The sequence below is a fragment of the Triturus cristatus genome, chromosome 7, assembly GCF_964204655.1.
Source record: "Triturus cristatus chromosome 7, aTriCri1.1, whole genome shotgun sequence".
Lineage (NCBI taxonomy): Eukaryota > Metazoa > Chordata > Amphibia > Caudata > Salamandridae > Triturus > Triturus cristatus.
This window is the reverse complement of record NC_140590.1, coordinates 129,293,023-129,316,102: the sequence shown is the minus strand read 5'-3', so window position 1 is coordinate 129,316,102 and position 23,080 is coordinate 129,293,023. Positions and strand designations below refer to the sequence as shown.

The window sequence follows — 23,080 nt, the reverse complement described above, 5'->3', positions numbered from 1 at the left end:
GGGGTGGTAGATTTGAACCTAAACTTCCCAAGGGCATAGTACCTAAGTACACTGAGGGGGATGACATTGACAAGTGGCTAGCAGCTTTTGAGAGGGCCCTTAAAATGAGTAGGGTCCACTCTAGGTATTGGGGTGCACTCCTGTGGGAGTTGATTCCAGTAGCTGGGAAGGATAGGCTCCTGACCCTGAAGGGAGAGGATGCAGAATCATACCAGCAGATGAAGGCATGCTTAGTCAAGAGATTTGGTCTGACTCCAGAGCAGTACAGGGTGAAGTTTAGAGGCACCCAGAAATTGAGTTCAAAGTCTTGGGTAGACTTTGTGGACATTTCAGTAAAGGCACTGGAAGGCTGGATTGTTGGTAACACAGTTGGCTCATATGAGGGATTGTATAATTTGTTTTTGAAAGAACATATTTTGACTCATTGCGCAGAAGAGAAGTTACGCCAGTATCTAGTGGACTCTAAGCTGACAGACCCCAGAGAGCTGGGAGAAGCAGCTGATGAGTGGGTGAGAACCCGGGTTTCCATTCAGCACCAGGGGGGTGACCAGAAGAAAGGAGGACAGGTCCCTCCCCAGGGGAAAGCCCAGGGAAATGAAGGTCAAAAACCTAAGGAGTCCTCCAAAGACCCACAAAAACCTGCACAAGGAGGGGGGGGCCCGAGCCAACCCAAATTCAATGGGAGGGGGTATCAGGGAAAGAATGGTAGGTTCTTTGATCCCTCACAGGTGGGTAAGTGCTTTGACTGTAACCAGCCAGGGCACAAACAGGGAGATGCTGTCTGCGCCAAGAAGCTCCCCCCTAAGGGGCCATCCACAGGGATTGCCAGTGTCAGTGTAGGGGTGAAGAATGGTGCCCCAGAGAGGGGTAGTCAGGTGGTGGAAGCAACCTTAGTGTCCCTGGGTGGGGTGAATATTGCAACCCTTGCTGCCTTACCTCCAAACATGGACAAGTACAGGCAGAGGCCTAAAGTGAATGGGGCTGAGGTAGAAGCTATCAGAGACACTGGGGCTAGTGTAACTATGGTCCTGGATGAACTGGTGCCTCCCGAGAGGTTGCTACCTGGTGAGTTTCACCAGGTGACATATGCAGACAGCACTACCAAACTCCATCCTATGGCTGTGGTGGATTTGGAATGGGGAGGTGTGACAGGCCCTATGAAGGTAGCTGTGTCAAAGGTGCTCCCAGTCCAGTGTTTACTGGGCAATGATCTTGAAGCCTCTGTGTGGTCAGAGGTGGAGAGAGGACTCCATATGAAAATATTGGAGCTCCCTGAGTGGGTATGTGCTGTGACTAGGTCACAGACTAGCCAGAAGGGAGGGGCTGGACACTTGGACCCTGGAACAAAGGGCCAAGCATCCAAGGACAAGGGCACTGGGCCTGGTGAGCCAGCCCAGGGAACTCCAGAGGTGCAGGAAGAATCTAACCCTGATGGGGAGGATCTGGACTCTGAGGGAGGGACTCCATCCCTGCCAGAGCTGTCAGATTTGGCAGAACTGACAGGAGCAGGTGGACCCTCCAGAGAGGAGTTCAGTCAGGGACAGCGTGACTGTCCCACCCTTGAGAGCTTGAGGCGGATTGCTTCTAAGCAAGAGGAGGGGGATGACAGTGGGTTTCACAAACTCTACTGGGAAGATGGACTGCTTTATACTGAGGCCAGAAACCTCAAGGAGGGGGCCACCAGGAGGTTGGTGGTGCCCCAGAAGTACAGAGAGTTCATCCTGACTTTGAGTCATGATATCCCCTTGGCAGGACATTTGGGACAGACAAAGACATGGAACCGGTTGGTGAACCATTTCTACTGGCCCCTTATGTCTGAAAAGGTAAAGGAGTTTTGCAGCTCCTGTGTCACCTGTCAGGCCAGTGGCAAGGCAGGGGGCAAGACAAAGGCTCCCCTCATACCACTGCCAGTGGTTGGGGTTCCTTTTGAAAGGGTGGGGATGGACATAGTTGGTCCCCTGGACCCACCTGCTGCATCAGGGAATAGGTATATCTTAGTGGTAGTTGACCACGCCACTAGGTACCCTGAAGCCATACCTCTTAGAACCATTGATGCTCCTGCTGTGGCTAGAGCACTGATTGGTGTGTTCACCAGAGTGGGTTTTCCAAAAGAGGTGGTGTCAGATAGGGGCATGAACTTCCTGTCCAGCTATCTGACTGCTATGTGGGATGAGTGTGGTGTCAACTACAAGTTCACCACCCCCTATCACCCACAAGGAAATGGTCTTGTTGAGCGATTCAACAAAACCCTGAAGGGCATGATAAATGGGTTGTCAGAGAAACTCAGGAGGAGATGGGATGTTCTCCTCCCATGCTTACTGTTTGCCTACAGGGAGGTGCCACAGAAAGGGGTTGGTTTCAGTCCCTTTGAGTTGGTGTTTGGACACCCTGTGAGGGGACCATTGAGCCTGCTAAGAGAGTCGTTAGAGAAGCCTCTTAAGGAAGCAAAGGACAATGTGCTTGATTATGTGCTAGGCCTGAGATCTAGAATGGCAGAGTACATGTACAAGGCAAACAGGAAACTGGAGGCCAGCCAGGAGCTCATGAAGCACTGGTATGATCAAAAGGCTACTATGCCTGAGTATAGTCCAGGACAATTGGTGTGGGTGTTGGAGCCTGTGGCTCCCAGGGCCCTCCATGACAAGTGGAGTGGGCCCTATCCAATCTTAGAAAAGAAGGGCGAGGTTACTTATTTGGTTGACCTTGGCACCCCCAGGAACCCTCACAGGGTCCTGCATGTGAATAGATTGAAACCCCACCACGACAGGGCAGACATGACCATGTTACTGGTCACTGATGAGGGTGTGGAGGAGGAAACTGAGCCTGTGCCCGACCTCCTCTCCACTAATGTGCAAGATGGGTCAGTGGAGGGAGTTGTACTCTCTCCCAAATTGACAGACCAGCAGCACAGTGACTGTAAGCAGGTGCTGGAGCAGTTTGCTGGCCTGTTCTCTTTGACCCCAGGCATCACTGAGTGGTGTGTGCACCACATTGACACTGGTGACAGCCTACCTGTCAAAAATAAACTGTATAGGTTGTCTGATCATGTCAGAGCCAGCATCAATCAATCAATCAATGGCACTTATAAAGCGCGCTACATACCCGTAGGGTCTCAAGGCGCTGGGGGGGGGGGGTGCCGCTACTGCTCGAATAGCCAGGTCTTCAGCTTCTTCCTGAAGGAGAGGTGGTCTTGGGTCAGGCGCAGGTCGGTCGGGAGGGAGTTCCAGTTCTTGGCGGCCAGGTAGGAGAAGGACCTTCCTCCTGTAGTCGCTCTTCGGATGCGGGGGACGGCGGCGAGGGCGTGGTTGGCTGATCGGAGGTGGCGCGTGGGAGCGTAGAAGTTGACTCGGCTGTTGAGGTAGCTCGGGCCTTGGTCGTGTAGGGCTTTGTGTGCGTGGGTGAGGAGGCGGAAGGTGATTCTCTTGTTGACGGGGAGCCAGTGATGGTCTCTCAGATGTCCGGAGATGTGGCTGGATCGTGGGATGTCGAGGATGAGTCTGGCTGAGGCGTTCTGGATCCGCTGGAGTCTCTTCTGGAGCTTGGCGGTGGTACCGGCGTAGAGGGCGTTACCGTAGTCCAGTCGGCTGGTGACGAGGGCCTGGGTGACGGTCCTCCTGGTCTCGGTGGGGATCCACCAGAAGATCTTCCGAAGTATGCGTAGGATGTTGAAGCACGCCGAGGAGACGTTGTTGACCTGCCTGGTCATGGAGAGGGAGGAGTCCAGGATGAAGCCCAGGTTGCGTGCATGGTCTGTCGGTTTGGGTGCGGTGCCCAGGGCGGGAGGCCACCAGGAGTCGTCCCAGGCGGAGGGTGAAGGGCCCAGGATGAGAACCTCCGTCTTGTCCGAGTTCAGTTTCAGGCGGCTGGTCGTCATCCACTCGGCTACCTCTTTCATCCCTTCGTGCAGGTTGGCTCTGGCGGCGGCGGGGTCGTTGGTCAGGGAGAGGATCAGCTGGGTGTCGTCGGCGTAGGAGATTATGCTGAGGTTGTGTTTGCGTACGATGGCCGCGAGGGGGCTCATGTAGACGTTGAAGAGGGTGGGGCTCAGAGATGATCCCTGTGGGACGCCGCAGATGACTTCGGAGGCCTCTGACTTGTACGGTGGTAGGCGGACTCTCTGTGTTCTTCCGTCGAGGAAGGAGATGATCCATTCCAGTGCCTTGTCCTTGATTCCGATGTTGCTGAGGCGCCGTACTAGGGTGCGGTGGCAGACCGTGTCGAATGCCGCGGAGAGGTCTAGGAGGATGAGGGCCGCTGTTTCTCCATTGTCCATCAGGGCTCGGATGTCATCGGTGGCGGCGATGAGGGCGGTCTCGGTGCTGTGTTTGGCTCGGAAGCCGGACTGTGAGGGGTCGAGGGATCCGTTCGTCTCGAGGAAGGCGGCCATCTGCTTGTTGACGGTCTTCTCGATGACTTTGGCTGGAAACGGGAGAAGCGAGATGGGGCGGTAATTCTTGAGGTCGGTGGGGTCCGCTGTTGGTTTCTTGAGTAGAGCGCTGAGTTCGGCGTGTTTCCAGCTCTCGGGGAAGATGGTGGTGTCGAAGGATGTGTTGATGATGTCTCGCAGGTGGGGTGCGATGACAGCGTCGGCCTTGTTGAAGACGTGGTGAGGGCAGGGGTCGGTCGGTGATCCGGAGTGGATGGAGTTCATCGTGCGGGTGGTGTCTTCGGTGCTGATCGGGGTCCAGGCGTGGAGGGTGGTGGTGGGTGGGGGTGGTTGGTCGGTCATGGTGTGCGTTGGTTGGTTGTTGAAGCTACTGTGTATGTCCGTGATCTTGTTGTGGAAGTATGAAGCGAGGGAGTTGCAGAGGTCTTGCGATGGGGTGATGTCGTTGTTTCCTGCGCTGGGGTTGGAGAGCTCTTTCACGATGTTGAAGAGTTCCTTGCTGTTGTGTGCGTTGTTGTCCAACCGGTCCTTGAATGCTGTTTTCTTGGCGGCGCGGATCAGCTGGTGGTGTTTCCGGGTGGCAAGTTTGTAGGAGGTCCTGTTGTCCGGTGTCGGTTCCCTTTTCCAGACTTTCTCGAGGGCTCGGAGGTTCTTCTTGGAGCACTTGAGTTCGTCGGTGAACCATGGGGCCTTCTTGCTGCCGGGTCTGCTAGGCGGGGTCCTCAGCGGGGCGAGCTCGTCCACGCAGTTGCTGATCCACTTCCTGAGGTTGTCGGCGGCCTGGCTGGGGTTCGCTGAGCTGGCAGGAGGGTGCTGGCTCAGGGAGGTGGCGAGCTGGTCTGCTGTGATCTTGTTCCAGCTTCTGTGGGCGGCTTGTTGCTGGTGTTGGTGGGTCGTCGTTCTCTTGAAGGTGAAGTGGACGCAGCTGTGGTCCGTCCATTGAAGCTCTGTGGCGTGGCTGAAGAGGATGTCTGTGCTGGATGAGAAGACGGCGTCGAGTGTGTGTCCGGCGAGGTGGGTGGGGGTGGACACCAGTTGCTTGAGTCCCAGGTTGGCGAGGTTGTCGAACAGGGTGCTGGTGTTGTGGTCGTTGTTGTTCTCCAGATGGTAGTTGAGGTCTCCCAGGAGGATGTAGTCAGCGGAGGGGAGGGCATGCGGGCTGACGAAGTCGGCGATGTCCTCGCTGAATTGCGTGCGTGGTCCAGGGGGTCGGTAGATCAGGGTGCCTCTGAGGGTGGTGTTCGGGTTGGTGTGGATCTGGAAGTGCAGGTGTTCGGCGCTGGTCAGGGTGTTGTCGGTGCTGGTCGTGATCCGGATGGTGTTTCTGTGGATGATGGCGATGCCTCCTCCCATCTGGTTGGCGTTTCGGTCCCTCCGGACGATCTTGTAGCCCTCTGGGATGGCGATGGCGATGTCGGGAGCTGAAGAGGCGTTCATCCAGGTCTCCGTGAGGAAGGCAACGTCCGGGGCTGTGGCGTCTAGGAGGTTCCAGAGTTCGATGGCGTGTCTGTGGACGGAGCGGGTGTTGAGCAGGATGCACTTGAGGTGGGTGCTGCTGGTGTTCGACTTGGCGGGTGCTGGTGTGCGGCTGGTCTGGGTGCAGGAGAACTTGCAGGCGTGGCAGCTGAAAGGTCCGTGGGTGCATCGTGGGGTGGCTTGGTGGCAATTCGGGAGTCGGCCGGTGTTGAGAGCGATGAGGGTGGCGGCGGAGTACGTCAGGCGGGTAGGTCGGGGTCCTCGTGGGCCAGGGGTCCTGGCGCTGGACGCGATCCGGTCGCGGACGGGCGCAGACGGGCTTACCTTTGGCGCACCTTCGGCGCTCAGTCGGCGCACCCGCTGCGCGTGGCCGCTGCGCGTTCGCACGCTCGCCATTTAAGGCGAAGTGCGCGGGTGGGCGGAGCAGCTGGGAGGCGGGAGCGGGGAGGGTTACAGAAGGCAAAACGGGGCGGAAAGCAACACGGGGAAAATGAAATAACCACAGAACAGGCAAAAATACGATTAACAAGGGAAAAAAAAAGAGAGTTAGACCAAGCAGGCACAGATTCACGTCAAGACAAGGGTGGGCGGAGCAGCTGGGAGGCGGGAGCGGGGAGGGTTACAGAAGGCAAAACGGGGCGGAAAGCAACACGGGGAAAATGAAATAACCACAGAACAGGCAAAAATACGATCAACAAGGGAAAAAAAAAAAAAGAGAGTTAGACCAAGCAGGCACAGATTCACGTCAAGACAAGGGTGGGCGGAGCAGCTGGGAGGCGGGAGCGGGGAGGGTTACAGAAGGCAAAACGGGGCGGAAAGCAACACGGGGAAAATGAAATAACCACAGAACAGGCAAAAATACGATCAACAAGGGAAAAAAAAGAGAGTTAGACCAAGCAGGCACAGATTCACGTCAAGGCAAGGGCACAAACAACTGCAGCGGCGGCAGCCGGCGGACGAGGCAGCAGCGAGGCAGAGGGCAGGCAAGGGGCACACGCAGCAGCTGGTGGCCGTGCGGCGCGGGGGTGTCCCACAAGTGGGTCACACTCACCTGCGTCGCACGGTCGCCATTTAAGGCCAAGTGCGCGGGTGGGCGGAGCAGCTGGGAGGCGGGAGCGGGGAGGGTTACAGAAGGCAAAGGGGGCGGGGACAGGCGGCGGTGGCGGGAGCGGGGAGGGTTACAGAAGGCAAAACGGGGCGGAAAGCAACACGGGGAAAATGAAATAACCACAGAACAGGCAAAAATACGATCAACAAGGGAAAAAAAAGAGAGTTAGACCAAGCAGGCACAGATTCACGTCAAGACAAGGGTGGGCGGAGCAGCTGGGAGGCGGGAGCGGGGAGGGTTACAGAAGGCAAAACGGGGCGGAAAGCAACACGGGGAAAATGAAATAACCACAGAACAGGCAAAAATACGATCAACAAGGGAAAAAAAAAGAGAGTTAGACCAAGCAGGCACAGATTCCCGTCAAGACAAGGGTGGGCGGAGCAGCTGGGAGGCGGGAGCGGGGAGGGTTACAGAAGGCAAAACGGGGCGGAAAGCAACACGGGGAAAATGAAATAACCACAGAACAGGCAAAAATACGATCAACAAGGGAAAAAAAAAGAGAGTTAGACCAAGCAGGCACAGATTCACGTCAAGGCAAGGGCACAAACAACTGCAGCGGCGGCAGCCGGCGGACGAGGCAGCAGCGAGGCAGAGGGCAGGCAAGGGGCACATGCAGCAGCTGGTGGCCGTGCGGCGTGGGGGTGTCCCACCGCGCCGCTCAGGTTGCTAAGATGCTGGAACTGGGGGTAATTGAACCGTCTGAGAGTCCATGGGCCAGTCCAGTGGTGCTGGTACCTAAACCTAATCCTCAGGGGGGACCCAAGGAGTTAAGGTTCTGTGTGGACTACAGAGGTTTGAATGCAGTCACAAAGACTGACGCTCACCCTATACCTAGAGCTGATGAGCTCATTGATAGGTTAGGGGCTGCTAAGTACCTGAGTACGTTTGATTTGACTTCAGGTTACTGGCAGATTGCCCTCACTGATGGAGCAAAGGAGAGGTCAGCATTCTCCACACCAGAGGGACATTATCAGTTCAAGGTAATGCCCTTTGGATTAAAGAATGCACCTGCCACCTTCCAAAGGTTGGTGAACAGGGTCTTGTCTGGGTTGGAACAGTTCAGTGCAGCTTACCTGGATGATATAGCTGTATACAGTTCTACCTGGGGGGATCACTTAAACCACCTAAGGGAAGTGCTTCAGGCCATGCAGCAGGCAGGCCTGACTATTAAGGCAAGCAAGTGCCAAATAGGGCAGAGTTCTGTGGTGTACCTGGGCCACCTGGTAGGTGGGGGCCATGTACAGCCTCTCCAAGCTAAAATCCAAACTATTTTGGATTGGACAGCTCCTGTTACCCAGACTCAGGTCAGGGCATTCCTTGGACTGACAGGGTACTATAGAAGGTTTGTTAAAAATTACGGGACCATTGTGGGGCCCCTAACAGAACTGACTTCTAAAAAGAGGCCCAAAAAGGTGATTTGGACCCCAGAGTGTCAGAAGGCTTTTGACACTCTGAAAGCTGCTATGTGTTCAGCACCAGTGTTACTGGCCCCTGACTATACAAAAGAATTTGTAGTTCAGGCAGATGCTTCAGAGCAAGGGATTGGGGCAGTGTTGTCACAGCTAAATGAAGGGGGCCTTGATCAGCCAGTTGCCTTTATTAGTAGGAGGCTTCTTCCCAGAGAGCAGAGGTGGAGTGCCATTGAGAGAGAGGCTTTTGCTGTGGTGTGGTCACTGAAAAAGTTCAGACCCTATTTGTTTGGGACTCACTTTCGTGTTCAAACTGACCACAGACCTCTCAGGTGGCTCATGCAGATGAGAGGGGAGAATCCCAAGCTGTTAAGGTGGTCCATTTCCCTACAGGGAATGGACTTTACAGTGGAACACAGACCTGGGGTTGCCCATGCCAATGCAGATGGACTTTCCAGGTTTTTCCACTTAGCTGATGAGGACTACCAGGGTGTAGGTTAGTAACCCATCACCTTTCGTTTGGGGGGGGCTATGTTGCAAAGTCACCCTGTGCCCTGGGCACCCCCCAACTTTTTGCTGACTGGAACTGGTGGTAACTGACTCTGACTGACCCTGGGCTCTGCCTAACCAGGCCCAGGGCCAGTGCCAAGCTGAAAGGAACACATTAGATGTATATAATAGGGCAGGGGATTGAAACTACCTAGAGGTTCCCAGTACCCTGGGGTATGGTAGTATAGAGGCCAGCAGCTTTTTCTGCACTAGCATGTGTGCAGTGCTGAAGCCTGAGGTCAGTTTAAAAGCAGCACTGGGTGCCAGGACTGCTTTGAAACAGTAAATTGCTGGCCAAATTCGACTTTGATGCTAGGAATACAATAAAAGGAGAATCTCCAATATTTCTACAGATTCAGAACCCCTAAAGTCTCCCATAGTTGCACAGGGGGTGGGGGGTCCTGTAGAAATTAGGGAAATACTTATAAAATATGTTTTATAAGCCCTGGTGCTAGAAGACTGGCCCAAGTCATTTCCCCATTGCAAACCCCATGGCCCATAGGTTAACATGGTAGGAAGTTAAAGATGAATAAATATTGATAGGAGAGGACTAGCCGGACCATTCAAAGACTTCCCAGAATGGTAGTAGTAAATCCAACAATATTATATTGTTGAATTTCTCCTAAAGTGTACATACAAGAAGTTATAAGACTTTCTTGTTTGTAAGTCCAAATTCAGCCTTCCAGTGGTCTGCCCTGATTGGTCAGAGATAAGTGGATTAGCCAGGCTGCTTTGAAGAGGTGATAAAGGGCCACTCTGCTGGGAGGGCAGTGTGCTAGTTTATAAGGTATGCCAGGCCAGGGGTGGAGTCGTAAACTATGCTCTTCAAAGGCAGAGGGGAGGCCTGGCTTTCAGTTTCATTTTGACACTCTTGACCCAGAGTCAGGGCTAGGCTTAAGGAAGGTATGTGCAGATGGTAGGGGGAGAGTCCATGGAAATAAGCCATCCCAGGGGGTGTGTTTAGCCAGCTCTTACCTCCTTGCTGGAAAATCAGCCATTATGGATTTTGAAGAAAGATGCACTCTGGGACAACATAATGCCACACTCTGCCGGATGTGGTCATAACTATGAGGAGTTACCCTGCTTTCATTGGTCAGAAGTGACCTGTGGCTTGACCCAGAGAATTGTGAATAAGTATCTGAGAGGGGCAGAGCCCGCCAGATCTGCTGCTTGAAACTACTGAAGCAAGACGTGCCCTGCTGCAAAAGTTCTGCTGTGCAAAGACTTCTAAGGCCTGACCTCTGAAAACTGCGCCATCTGAAAACTGCAGCCCTGTGGATTACCTTGCTACAAAAGGACTAAGAAGTAGACTCCCTGCAAGCTACAGGTTAACAGAGCTCAACTGGACATCCCCACAAAGAATCCCCAGCCTGGAGTACCAGTGGATTTGAAAGGGTTTTGTTCAAGTGGATTGCGGAATTGAAGTTTCACACTTTCAAGGACCCTCTGGGAGATTCCAGAACCTTGGACTGTGTGTTGGATACTTTGGGACCCGCAAGCAGAACTTCAGGAAGGAGTTCTAACTGGACCCGTCTGCTGGAGAAGGCGGCACTGCACAGTGGTGAGACATTCTCCAGAACCGCTTCTAAAGGTGTGTCCCTGTCAGAGAAACAAAACGACTAAAGGGGGCACTGTTGGTTTCTAAGCCCTAGAAAGTGACTAATCTTTAAAAATTCATAACTCTGGTTCCCTACAGTGGAATATTTTCGTTTTGGTGTCATTTAAAAGATAAAAATATTACCTATTTTTATAAATTGATGTTGGATTTTTATTTTGTGTTGTGTCTTAATTATTTACTGAAATGGTGTTTTTGAATGCTTTACATACCTGTCTTTGAAGTTAAGCCTGTCTGCTCGCAGCCACGTTACCAAGGGTTGAGCATAGGAATAATTTTCTAAGACCTATGCTGGGTCCTATCATGTGTTAGTGGCCTTATTGCAAGTGGCAGACCTACATTTGCCCCTACCAATAACCCACCTTCCAACACATGCCTACCAGTGACCTTAGTAATAATAATAATAAAAATACCAAAAAGTATAGCCACATCAAAAGTATGTCCTTCAAGTCTCCTGAAATATACGGTACAATAGCTATGCGTAACTGGTGCTCGCTAGACCTAAGGAAAAGGGGGGGGGGGGCCTAAGCTCAGGCATTTTGTTTGATAAGCATAAGGGAAATGTTGGAAATTACACAAGATGGTGCCATTGTAAATATTTTCCCTAGTTCTGAAACCATTCACCACCGGATACTCCAGTTAAAAGCTCGATATGACATTCTCATCCTGGAGGGCTGCCGGGCATTGTGGCTAATCGGACATTTTATAGGTACAGTAGACCAATTAGATACGTGGAAATGCGCCAAAAATGGATGTCGGTGAATCACCATACCAGGGAGCTCCTACATGACAATGTTTACGATAGAATACAAGCTGTATGCCTGCATTTTCATACTCGGAAGCCCACAAACTCATCTGAGGAGTGCCTTAAGGTTCAGTGCTCAGCCCCGCCCTCTTCAACGCATACATCATCCTGCTGGCCAATGTCATCAATATCCTCTCCTATGATGATGGCACAAAACTCTTATTCTACCTCTCGGACCAGACTCCCATCACAAGAAACACGTTAACCGTCTTCATGAAGTTCACCGTCCGCATGACCGAAGTTGCTTACAGGATGAAAGCCAACTGTCTCAAGCTCCACCCTGACAGGCCAAAAGTACTGATGTTTGGCAAGAACACCTCATCATAGGACTCCAACGGGATGAAGTCAGACCCACACCCAAACCTGAGCACCCATGCCAGGAACCTCTAAATATTAATCAAAAGAAAACTGGGCATGTCTTCACAAGCCAACGCTGTCACTGCATCTTGCTTATGCACCCCAAAGATGCTGGGAAAAATCTTCAAATGGTCCCCAAGCAACACTAAAAAGAACCATCACTCATGCCCTAGTCACCAGCTAGATGAGAACAGACTCTATGCCAGGATCGGCAAACAACTCAACAGAAGACTACAAACCATCCAGGACACGGCAACTAGACTCATCCTCGCACATAGAACTCACATCACACCACACCTCAGGGAGTTTCAATGGCTCCCAATTCATAAACGCACTAATCTCAAACTCCCCACATGCATATGTAAGGTGTTGGACAGCTTAGGCCTCATCACCTAAACACATCTTCCACCAACCATCCAGACAACTCTACTCCGCAGGACTCCTACTCGAACCATACCACTCATTCCCAGAATCAGATCTGGAGGATGGGCGTTCTCTTACATTTCTCCTAGCGCATAGAATGACCTCCCACGCCACATCAGATCCTCCACCTCTTTCATTGAATCCCAGAAAAAGCTGAAGACCTGGCTTTTCAATTATCAACCTACCATAGGCAGGGTCAGGCACACACAACTGCTCAGCGGCAGGATACCCTCAGGGGTGATAGCGCACTTTACAAATACGCATAACATATTCCACACACCACGAAATCAAGGCCTGAAAAGTCCCCCTCTGCCCCCATTATGAGAACTATTGGTCATAGTACACTCAGAGCTCACAAGGATGGTGTTTGGTTCTGTCAGACGTAACAAACACTATTAGAACATTTCTGTGTCTCTAGCATGTGTCATACATGTCTACACACACAGAGTTAAAGACACAGACTCACATAAACTCACACAGTGCCTAGAAAACCAAGCTTAGTGACAGAGGTGTCATAGATTTTAATTAGTTATACATTACCATTTTTCTATAACACATTTTCACCCTTAAGTGTTCCAGGGTGCTTTACACAGGGAACACAGAACACTTTAAAAGGTCGAAGAGACACAACTATAGGAAAGAGAGAGCCATACATCAAAGACTCTTATTTACAGCAAAGTTGCAGCTAAAAAAAACACAAACAAACATGTAGTGTTCCCAAGGCCCAGGAGTTTGAGAGGCTTGCATCAAGAACGCTTCAAGTATATGTTTTTTTTAAAAATCCAGACTTGAAGATTGTTCAATAGGGCACTATTCACATGTACTGATCTCAGTCCCAAATGACGGATCACCTCATGATGGGTGACTTTTATGTAGCACCTAAAATCGCCACCTTGTTCTTTCGATAGATCTTAGAGAGTTTCAGTGAAAACACTGACTAACAAGCAAACCAGAGACGATCCAAATATTGACAGTTCCGGGCTGCGCCAAGCCCCACTAACAAGTGCTAACAAGTACTTCACCCATATATATATATGGGGGGTAGTTGGCTTAATGGTTAGGGCAGTGGACCTTGAATCTGGGAACTGGGTCTTGGCAATGACACTGAACATCCTGTGATTCTGGGCAAATCAATTAATCTCCCCATGCTATGTAAAGCGCTCTGATACCCGATACCTTTTGATCACGTTCGCGCTATATAAAACTCCCTAAAAAAAAATATATATAGATATATGCCAGGACTGGTTCCATTACTGATGAATTTCATGTTAGCTGGATTAAATACAGGTCGAATCTTTTGAAGAGATATACTTGTGTAAAATCGAGACTCCCCAGACTATGTTTTGGGGTTTTAATAACCTCTCAGAGGACTGGAGTACGATTTGTGCTTTGAGCGACCTTTGACCTCTGGCGGTTCCATCCCCACCGGTGCTTGTAGCTCTGTTCCTCCGGCCAATCGCTCCCTCCGCCAAGCAGTGGCCAATGAAACGCGTGCCTGGCAGCTTCGTGCTGCGGGTGCTTTTAAGAGTTTAATGAAGAAACTCTATCATAATGTTTCCAAACAATTTCAATTGGCCGGCATCGATTTTGATTTAGGCTCAATGAGCTCGTCTAATCAAGTGTCCCCCGGTGCCGGCCAACGGGAACCGAAGTAATTGTCGACCACGCAGCGGTAAATAAACATTAATCGATGACAAATAAAAAGGACTAAAATAATGACAGGAGGCTGATGGACTCGGCTGCGTCCGCTGCTGCTTCGCCCAATGGGGAAGGCCCGGCGCGAGAGTCTACGATGCCTCGGGCAATGACGCTTCGTGTGACCTGGGGCACATGCCTCCTCCGAAGGTGCCTGCGAATTAAGGGGAATAGAAGTGCTTGTCCTGGTAATGATGCCCCCTGAGTGCTGCTCTTGGGTGCCTAATATTCCCGACACGCACCGCTGTTTAACAAAAATACGCGTTTTCTTCGTGCTATGAAACACAATTAGGATGTAAAAGAACTTAAAAGATGCGCAGTTCTCACACCCGAAATCCATGTGACCGAGGACTCTTTTTTTAGGTCTGAGTTTTGACAGCACAGCTGTCAATCAGAACTATGGGTATCAGTATTCAAAGAAGGGGCCGTTAGTACACCCCTTCCAATCAACAGCGTTCTTAGCTCAGCCTCTCCTAGCCATTGGCTTGAGACTTTATCAATCACTTCATGGCTCAGCCCAGGAGAAGATTTGCTTCTCACCTAATGATATAGGCTAGTTTGGTGCACCCTTCTGTCGCCACTCTCGAACACTTGTTCTTAACTGCATGAGGGACTACTTTACAACTATAGCCCCTCTGGACTTGCATGCTAACCCTCTCCTATGTGTCTCACTCTCTTCTGCTATTGCTGCATGTGTTAGCGCATTAAACACGGAGCCAAGCTACTTTGATGTATCCTTCCGCCTCCAGCTCCACTTAGTACTTGTACTTAGCATGAGGTACCACTTTACAACGATAGCCCCTCCGGACTTGCCTGCTGACTCTCACTCATGTGTGTTGTGCTACTGATGCATGCGTTATCACATTAAACCCAGACCCAAGCTGCTTTGGTGTATCCTTCCGCCTCCACTCCAGCACTTACACTTAACTGCATGAAGGACTACTTTACCATGACATCCCCTCTGGATCTGCCTGTTGGCTCCTTCCTGTGTCTCACTCTCTTTTACGATTGCTGCATGCGTTATCACATTAAACCCAGACCCAGGCTACTTTGGTGTATCCTTCCGCCTCCACTCCAGTACTTACACTTAACTGCATGAAGGACTACTTTACCATGACATCCCCTCTGGATCTGCCTGTTGGCTCCTTCCTGTGTCTCACTCTCTTCTACTATTGCTGCATGCGTTATCACATTAAACCCAAACCCAGGCTACTTTGGTGTATCCTCCCGCCGGTACTCAAGACTTTTACTTAACTGCATGAGGGACTACATTACAATCACAGCCCCTCTGGACTTGCCTGCTGACACCTTTATGTGTGCCTCACTGCCTTGTGCTACTGCATGTGTTAGCACATTAAACCCATACCTGTAAGGGTGCCGATGTGTGCTGGAACTTACACAATTATACCAGGCAACTCTGACCCAAGTCAGGGATGCATCGGGGAAGCTGGGCTTAACTATTGAAGACATGGATGCAAAGCTGGGTGCTTCGTGTTTGGAAAGGATTGCCTCCTTACTTTTACTTGACTTTACACCAAAAGCTCCGAGACTCATCATGAAATGGGCAGCTGCTCTTTGGTGCACACCTCAAAGCGCTCTGATAGGATGGCACCTCACAGATTAAAGGTTGGTCATTTTGGGCAGTTTTGTCTAGTGATGTGAGATTCTGCAAGAGTTCTCTTGCAAACGTTGCAAAGTTTGACAGAAGTGCGTGGAGCTTCGCCATGTTGCGCGGTTTAACACTTTCCCTCACGATAGCGCCGCAGGGAAACGATCTGCAGACATTTGCCACTGCGCATAGAAAACTGCCAAAAAATGCACTTGTAACCGAAACGTCTCCATACATTTCACATCACGACTTGGTTCAGTTCTAGTGAAAATCATCTCACAATGCAGGGACAATTGTCTTATAAAACACAGAACCGAACTCAAAATAATTCTTCATAGACTTTGTGAAGGTTGAAAATAAAGAACTTCCCAAAATACACCAGTGAAAAAAACCCTGCCCACCCCTAGTATTATCCAGAATGAAGATGGCACATGACTAGTAATTTGGGATTCACACCTCCACCACAGCGATACCTGCAGTTGGGCACCATCAACGAATTGGTGGAGGTGACACCAAAGGAGGCCATAAGGCTCCAAGGACCACCAGATACAAGTGGACTTGAAAGGGCGCTAGGATTGATCCCTGTGGGACTCCGTAGGGTATGTGGAGCTGTGTGCATTTTGGGTGGTTTGATGATATAATGTAAACTAGTCCACAACCTTTCTCCCAATGCCCACCCTAGATTTCCGTGGGTTATCTAACAAGCGGTGATGAATGGCACCAAAGGCCGCAGATAGATCTAAAAGAATAGGAAGGCACGGGCCCCCCTTATGGATGACCACTAGAGCGTCACCTACTACTTTCAGTAGGGCTGCTTTACTGCTGTGCTGTCTCTGGAAACCAATTGGTACCTACGTGAGCGGGAGGTTATCTTTCACGTAATGTTTTATTTGCTCAGTTGCATACTTTGGCAAGAGTCTTGCTGAGACGTCAAGGCCTGAGATGGGGATGTGCTCTGGTTTAGGGGTTTGCTCTGGGGTTTGAAGATGTGTCTTCAATCCCTGTGCTTGGTGCTGTCTCCACACCTCTTTGCGGCAGTGATAACTCTATGATCTACCCTGAGTGCTGTACAGTGGACGGGTGGTGACTAGAGAATTAAATAGATGAGGCAGTGGGTTTAAGGGACAGTTAGAGGGTTTGCTGGAGGTCACTACTTTTTTCAATGTGGTAACGTCTGGGCATTACTATATAGACCGCTGTTTTTTATAATTTCTCGAAATAGTTTTTAGAGTGTTTTTTTGCTCACTTCAGTTGGCTCTAGAAAATGTTGCTTTGGTCTTCAAGACATTCACTTTGTAATTCTTCCTACTCCTTCTAAGGAAGATATTTAGGGCAGAGGAAGGGGGTCATTTGCCATTTGCACTTGATTGAGCAAACAGTTTCCCTTGACCCTAAATCTGTAGAGGGTTTTGTTAATTTGTAGAGTATTTGGCTGGTATTGTAGGCTTGCTGGCCACCGCATTGGGCAGCAGTAACCAGGACTGCTAAGCACAGAGATAGCAGATGCTTTTCGTTCATGCTTTGCTCACGCAGCGTGTTATTGCCTCAGGTCATCCCCTTAGCGCAGGGTTCTTTAAAGTTGGTCCTGGAGGGCCGAATCCATGCCAGATTTTTAGCATATCCGCATTTAGATAAATGTAGTTATATTTAAAAAAAAATGACATGGAGGACCCAGCCTTGGAACAACCCGTGGTGCATGTCGGTAGACCTGAATGCCTCTATGGAGACTGGACATGCACCACAGGCTATAAAACCCCCTTTGAGTGGACCCTCATCCTCACACACCCCGCTCGACTTGAACCTGATCTTATCATATGTGGAATGTGTACCTGGGAGCTCCCTGGCATCTTCACCACACAATCAAGCTTATATGGAAAATATGAATCTAGTTTGCCCAAAAGTGACTGAATAAGGGGTGTGTGTGCTATGTTAATTTCTATGCCATGCATTCTCTCCCTAGTTGTATGTCCCCTGCTGCTCAGTCAGAATGAGTGTGAGGTAATAGAATACCGATGTGTGCCTGGTTGAGTGAATGTTAGTTGGAGTGCGTGAGCTGAGCATCAAGGATGCTGCTCGCGGTGTGGCCTTCCTGATTCCTTTCAACTATCTCTGACCTGTAACCTGGGACACCTATGTTACAGAATAAACATCCTGTTATCACCTGCACTAGTGGCTACGCTGCATCCTCATTCGACACAGTGTGCTTGCCCCTGAGGGATAGGACCTTTGAGTAGTACAGTCCAGACCTCTGACTGGCGGATCACAAAGGGGACCTTGACTCTGGAGAGTCACCACTGGGCCATGGCTCAATCTGCTGTTAAGAGCCCCGTTACCTTTGACTACAAGGTCTCCCTTGGTGGTGGTTGAGGACTCGCCTGCCTCAAGCTCACTCACCTTGAATCAGTAACCCCGAGTTGGGTTCATTCAAAAACACAGAGGTGGTTTGAAGATTAACAGCTGTGAGGGTCCCAAATGCTCATGTAGAATGACATTTAAGGGAGATTTCAGCAACTAGGGTAGAGCATTAACAAAACATGGTGCCAAAGTACCACAGTATAACTATATTGCATTAACTAGGCCGAGGAGTATCAGCTGTCCATGTCCAGAGCTGACATAGCATTTACTAACATTGAGTATTAAATATCCATGATGCTGAACGACTGTAAGATAACAATGCTTATCTACTAACATTCAGAGCATTAGCTATCTATTGTACTGAACTACTCTAGGACAGCATTAGTGCATTTACCAACATTAAAAGTAGTAGCTATCCATTGTGACAAACCACTGTAGGACAGCATTACTGCATTTGCTAACATTAAGAGTACTAGCTATCTATTGTGCTGACCCACTCTAGCGCAGTAATACTGCATCTACTAACATTCAGAGCATTAGGTATCTATTGTACTGAACTACTCTAGGACAGCATTAGTGCATTTACCAACAGTAGGAGCATTGTCTATCCATTGTGCTGAATCACTCTAGGACAGCATTACTGCATTTGCTAACATTAGGAGTACTAGCTATACATTGTGCCAGACTACTCTAAGACAGCATTACTGCATTTGCTAACATGAAGAGTACTAGCTATACATTGTGCTGACCCACTCTAGCACAGTAATACTACACTTACTAACAGTAGACTTGTAAACTATCATTGTACTGAACTACTCTAGGACAGCATTACTGCATTTACAAACAGTAGGAGCATTGTCTATACATTGTACTGAACCACTCTAGGACAGCATTACTACATTTACTAACATTAGGGACATTGTCTATCCATTGTGCTGAACCACTCTAGGACAGAATTGTTCCATGTATTAACAGTTGGAGTATTAACTATCCATTGTGATGAACTACTCTAAGACAGCACTGTTGCATTTACTGATATTAAGAGTATTAGCTATCCACTGTGCTGAACCACTCTAGCACAGTGTTACTGCATTTACTAACAGTAGACTTTTAAGCTTTCATTATACTGAACTACTCTAGGACAGCATAACTGCATTTACTAACACTCAGATTATTAGCTATCCATTGTGATGACCCACTCTAGCACCACATTACGGCATTTACTAACATTAAGAGTATTACCTATCCATTGTGCTGAACTACTCTAAGACAGCATTACTGCATTAGCTAACATTAGGAGTACTAGCTATACATTGTGCTGACCCACTCTAGCGCAGCGTTGCTGCATTTGCTAACTGTAGTCTTTTAAGTTATCATTGTACTGAACTACTCTAGGACAGCATTACTGCATTTACTAACATTAGGGACATTGTCTATCCATTGTGCTGAACCAATCTAGGACAGAATTGTTCCATTTATTAACAGTTGGAGTATTAACTATCCATTGCGATGAACTACTCTAAGACAGCACTATTGCATTTACTGATATTAAGAGTATTAGCTATCCACTGTGCCTAACCACGTCAGAACAGCATTACTGCATTTACTAATATTCAGTATTAGCCGCCCATTGTCCCAAACCATTCTATGACAGCATTACTGTATGTACTAATATCCAATATTAGCTATCCATTTTGCTGAACCACTCTAGGACAGCATTAGTTCATTTACTAACAGTCAGAGTGGTAGCTATCCATTGTGCTGAATCACTCTAGGACAGCATTACTGCATTTACTAACATTAAGAGTATTAGCTATCCATTGTCCCTAACCACTCTACGACAGCTTTACTGCATATACTAATATCCAACATTAGCTATCCATTGTGCTGAACCACTCAAGACAGCATTATTGCATTTACTAACATTAAGATAATTAGCTAACCATTGTATCGAACTACTATGGGACAGCATTACTGCATTTACTAAAATTAAGAGTATGAGCTATACTCCGTCCCGAAACACACTACAACAACATTACTGTATTCAGTTATATTCAGTATTGGCTATCCATGATGCTGAACTTCTATTGGATAGCATTACAGCATTCACTATTGAGTATTAGCTATCCATGGTGCTGAACTGCCATAGGATAGCATTAGTGATTTCACTAACAATGAGTATTAACTATCCATGGTGCTAAACTGCTGTAGGATAACATTACTACACTACAAACGTTAGGAGTATTGGTCATCCATGGTGCTTAGATATCATAGGGTAGTATTACTTCACTGACTATTGTTGAGGGGAAAACATGAGCAATGTGGCTAGAAGATTACCTGTCCCAGATGGTCAACTACCAAAGGTTACCCTCACTACACTAAGATTAAAAACAGGCAGTGCCACGGAAGGGAGACACTACAAAAGCCATAACACAGCTTTAGAGGTTCATGGTGCTGAACTGCCATAGGATGACATTACTGCACTACAAACATTTAGTATTAGCTATCCATGATGCTGAACTGACATAGGATAACATTACTGCATTTACTAATATTCAGTATTAGCTATCCATGGTGCTGAACGGCCATGGTATAACATTACTGCACTACAAACATTAAGAGTATTAACTGTCTATGGTGCTGAACTACCATATAATAACTACTGCACTACAAACCTTAAGAGTATTAGCTGTCCATGGTGCTGAACTGCCGTAGGATAACATTATTGCACAACAAACATTAAGAGTATTAGCCGTCAATGGTGTTGAAGTGCCACAGGATAACGTTTCTGCACTACAAAAAGTAAGATTAAGATTATTAGCTATCCATGGTGCTGAACTGCCACAGAGTAACTTTAATGCACTACAAACATTAAGAATATTAGCTGTCCATTGTGCTGAACTGCCATAGGATAACATTACTGCACTACAAACATCAAGAGTATTCGCTGTCCATGGTGCTGAACTGCCATAGGATAACATTACTGCACTACAAACATTAAGAGTATTCGCTGTCCATGGTGCTGAACTGCCATAGGATAACCTGACAGCCTCGGATAACATTGGAAACATAGGATGGCACTGGCGTGTTATTCCCTAGGGAGCTCAGTACCAACTGGTTGAAACATTTAACTTAAGAACAGTTGGAGCAGGAGGCAAGCAGCTCTATTATTATGGCCTCATCTTTAATGCATATCGATTTTGCAGTGTAGTCCATTTTAAAAGAAAATAACTCTGGTCATTGTTATTTGCCGAGGGGGTAATATCTGTTTTATAATGCATATGATACCAGTCGGCTAATCCCCCACGGCATGAGTGCTCGACCCCGCTGCCTTCAGAGCCAAGGCTGCCATGCAGTCCTGGCAAACTCCTGCATTCCTCACACCAGGCAGAGATGATGGATCAGTGAAGTGCCACTGGAGAGCTGGAAGCTGCTGGTGTACGAGAGAATGAAACTCCACTGAAGTGAGTGAGGATACTGATGGAGAGATGAATGAGTGAGGCTTCACTGAAGAGTATGGAGATAGTCTGGTGGAGTGAGTGAGACTGGTTACATACAGAAGCATGAGAAAAGGGGCACCTGAGGATTCAGTGAGGTGTCTGAACCCTAAAAGATGGGAGCAGGAGTATTCTATCGAAGAGCACGTGCCCTCACAGAGCAAAGAATGACACTCCATCTTGACATGAGGCCAGTGCTAAGGACCCCATTGAAGTGCATGAGCAATGGGAGAGACTTCACTGAAGTGTGAAGGTTAGTGACAAGGAACAGAGGATTCCCTTGAAGCGTTTAGGCACAGCATTGAGGGAAAAAGAGAGACTCCACTAGAGTGTAAAGGTCTGGAATGAGGGATAAAGTGAGTCTCCACTACAGTGTAAAGATCTGGGATGAGAGATAAAGTGAGACTCCACTAGAAAGTAAAGGTCTGGCATGAGGGATAAAGTGAGACTCCACTAGAGAGTAAAGGTCTGGGATGAGAGAGAAAGTGAGACTCCACTAGAGAGTAAAGGTCTGGGATGAGGGATAAAGTAAGACTCCACTAGAGTGTAAAAGTCTGGGATGAGGGATGAGTGAGACTCGATTGAATCCACTAGACAGAGGGAGGTCAGTGATGAGGAGCGAGTGAGACCCATTGAACTAAAAAATCAAGTTATGAGGAATAAATGATGCGCATGAAATCTGATGAGAAAACTGTACAAGGCAAGTGACTGGGAATGAGTGGGTCTCCATTGAAGTGCATAAGGTCAGTGATGGGGTATGAATGAAACATCAATAATGTGAATCAGGTCACTTGGGAGAAATGAATGAGACTCCATCGAGGTGCATGAGGCAAGTGACTGGGAATGAGTGAGTCTCCATTCAGTGCACATGGTCAGTGATGGAGTGTGAGTGACGCACCATTAATGTGAATCAGGTCACGTATCAGGAATGAGTGAGACTCCATCAAAGTGCATGAGACAAGTGACTGAGAATGACTGAGTCTCCATTCAAGTGCACATGGTCAGTGATGTGGTATGAATGACGCACCATTAATGTGAATCAGTTCACGTATGAGGAATGAGTGAGACTCCATCGAAGTGCATGATGCAAATGACTGGGATTGAGTGGGTCTCTGTTGAATTGCACAGACTGAGTGGCTGGAACTGACTGACGTACCATAGACGTGCATCAGGACAGTTATGAGGTATGAGTGACACTCAGTTGAAGTTTACAGGCCAGTACTAGGAGAATGTTCTCCATCAGAATGTCTCCTCTACTCTCATGAGTAATGAGTGAGCCTCCATTGACATTTACAGGCCAGGGATGGAGAAACATTGATACTTTATTGGAAGTTACAGGCCAGTTGTGAGGAATATGCGACACTCCATTGAAGTGTACAGGCCAGTCATGGGAGAATGAGTGAGTCTCCAATGCAGCCCACGAAGCCAGAGATGGAGCTTGAGTGAGTGGCCACAGATGTGCGAAGTCTGTTATGAGGAAGTACTACCTGCTTTCTTTACATGAGGAATGAGTGACACGGGGCTGGAGAGAGAACCTTATCTCTGCTTTCCTCTCACAAGGAATGAGTGACACTAGTCTGTTAAAAGAACCTGTTCTCTTGGAATGAGTGACACTATGCTGTAGAGAGAAACTGTTCTCCAGCAGAGTTTCTGCTTACCTCTCACGAGGAATGAGTGATGCTGAACTGCAGGGAGGATCTGTTCTCCAGCAGTTTTCCTCCTTTCCTCTCGTGAGGAGTGAGAGACACTGAGCTGTAGAGAGGATTTGTTCTCCAGAAGGGTGCCTTCTTTCCTC

At 48.7% G+C, this 23,080-nt stretch overlaps 1 protein-coding gene across 2 annotated transcripts in view; it reads right to left on the bottom strand.

The window, feature by feature from the left end:
* The window catches only part of IGLON5 (IgLON family member 5), a 1,048,688-nt gene that overhangs the window by 869,062 nt on the left and 156,546 nt on the right, over nucleotides 1-23,080 (bottom strand). The gene's annotated exons all lie outside the window — the stretch shown is intronic.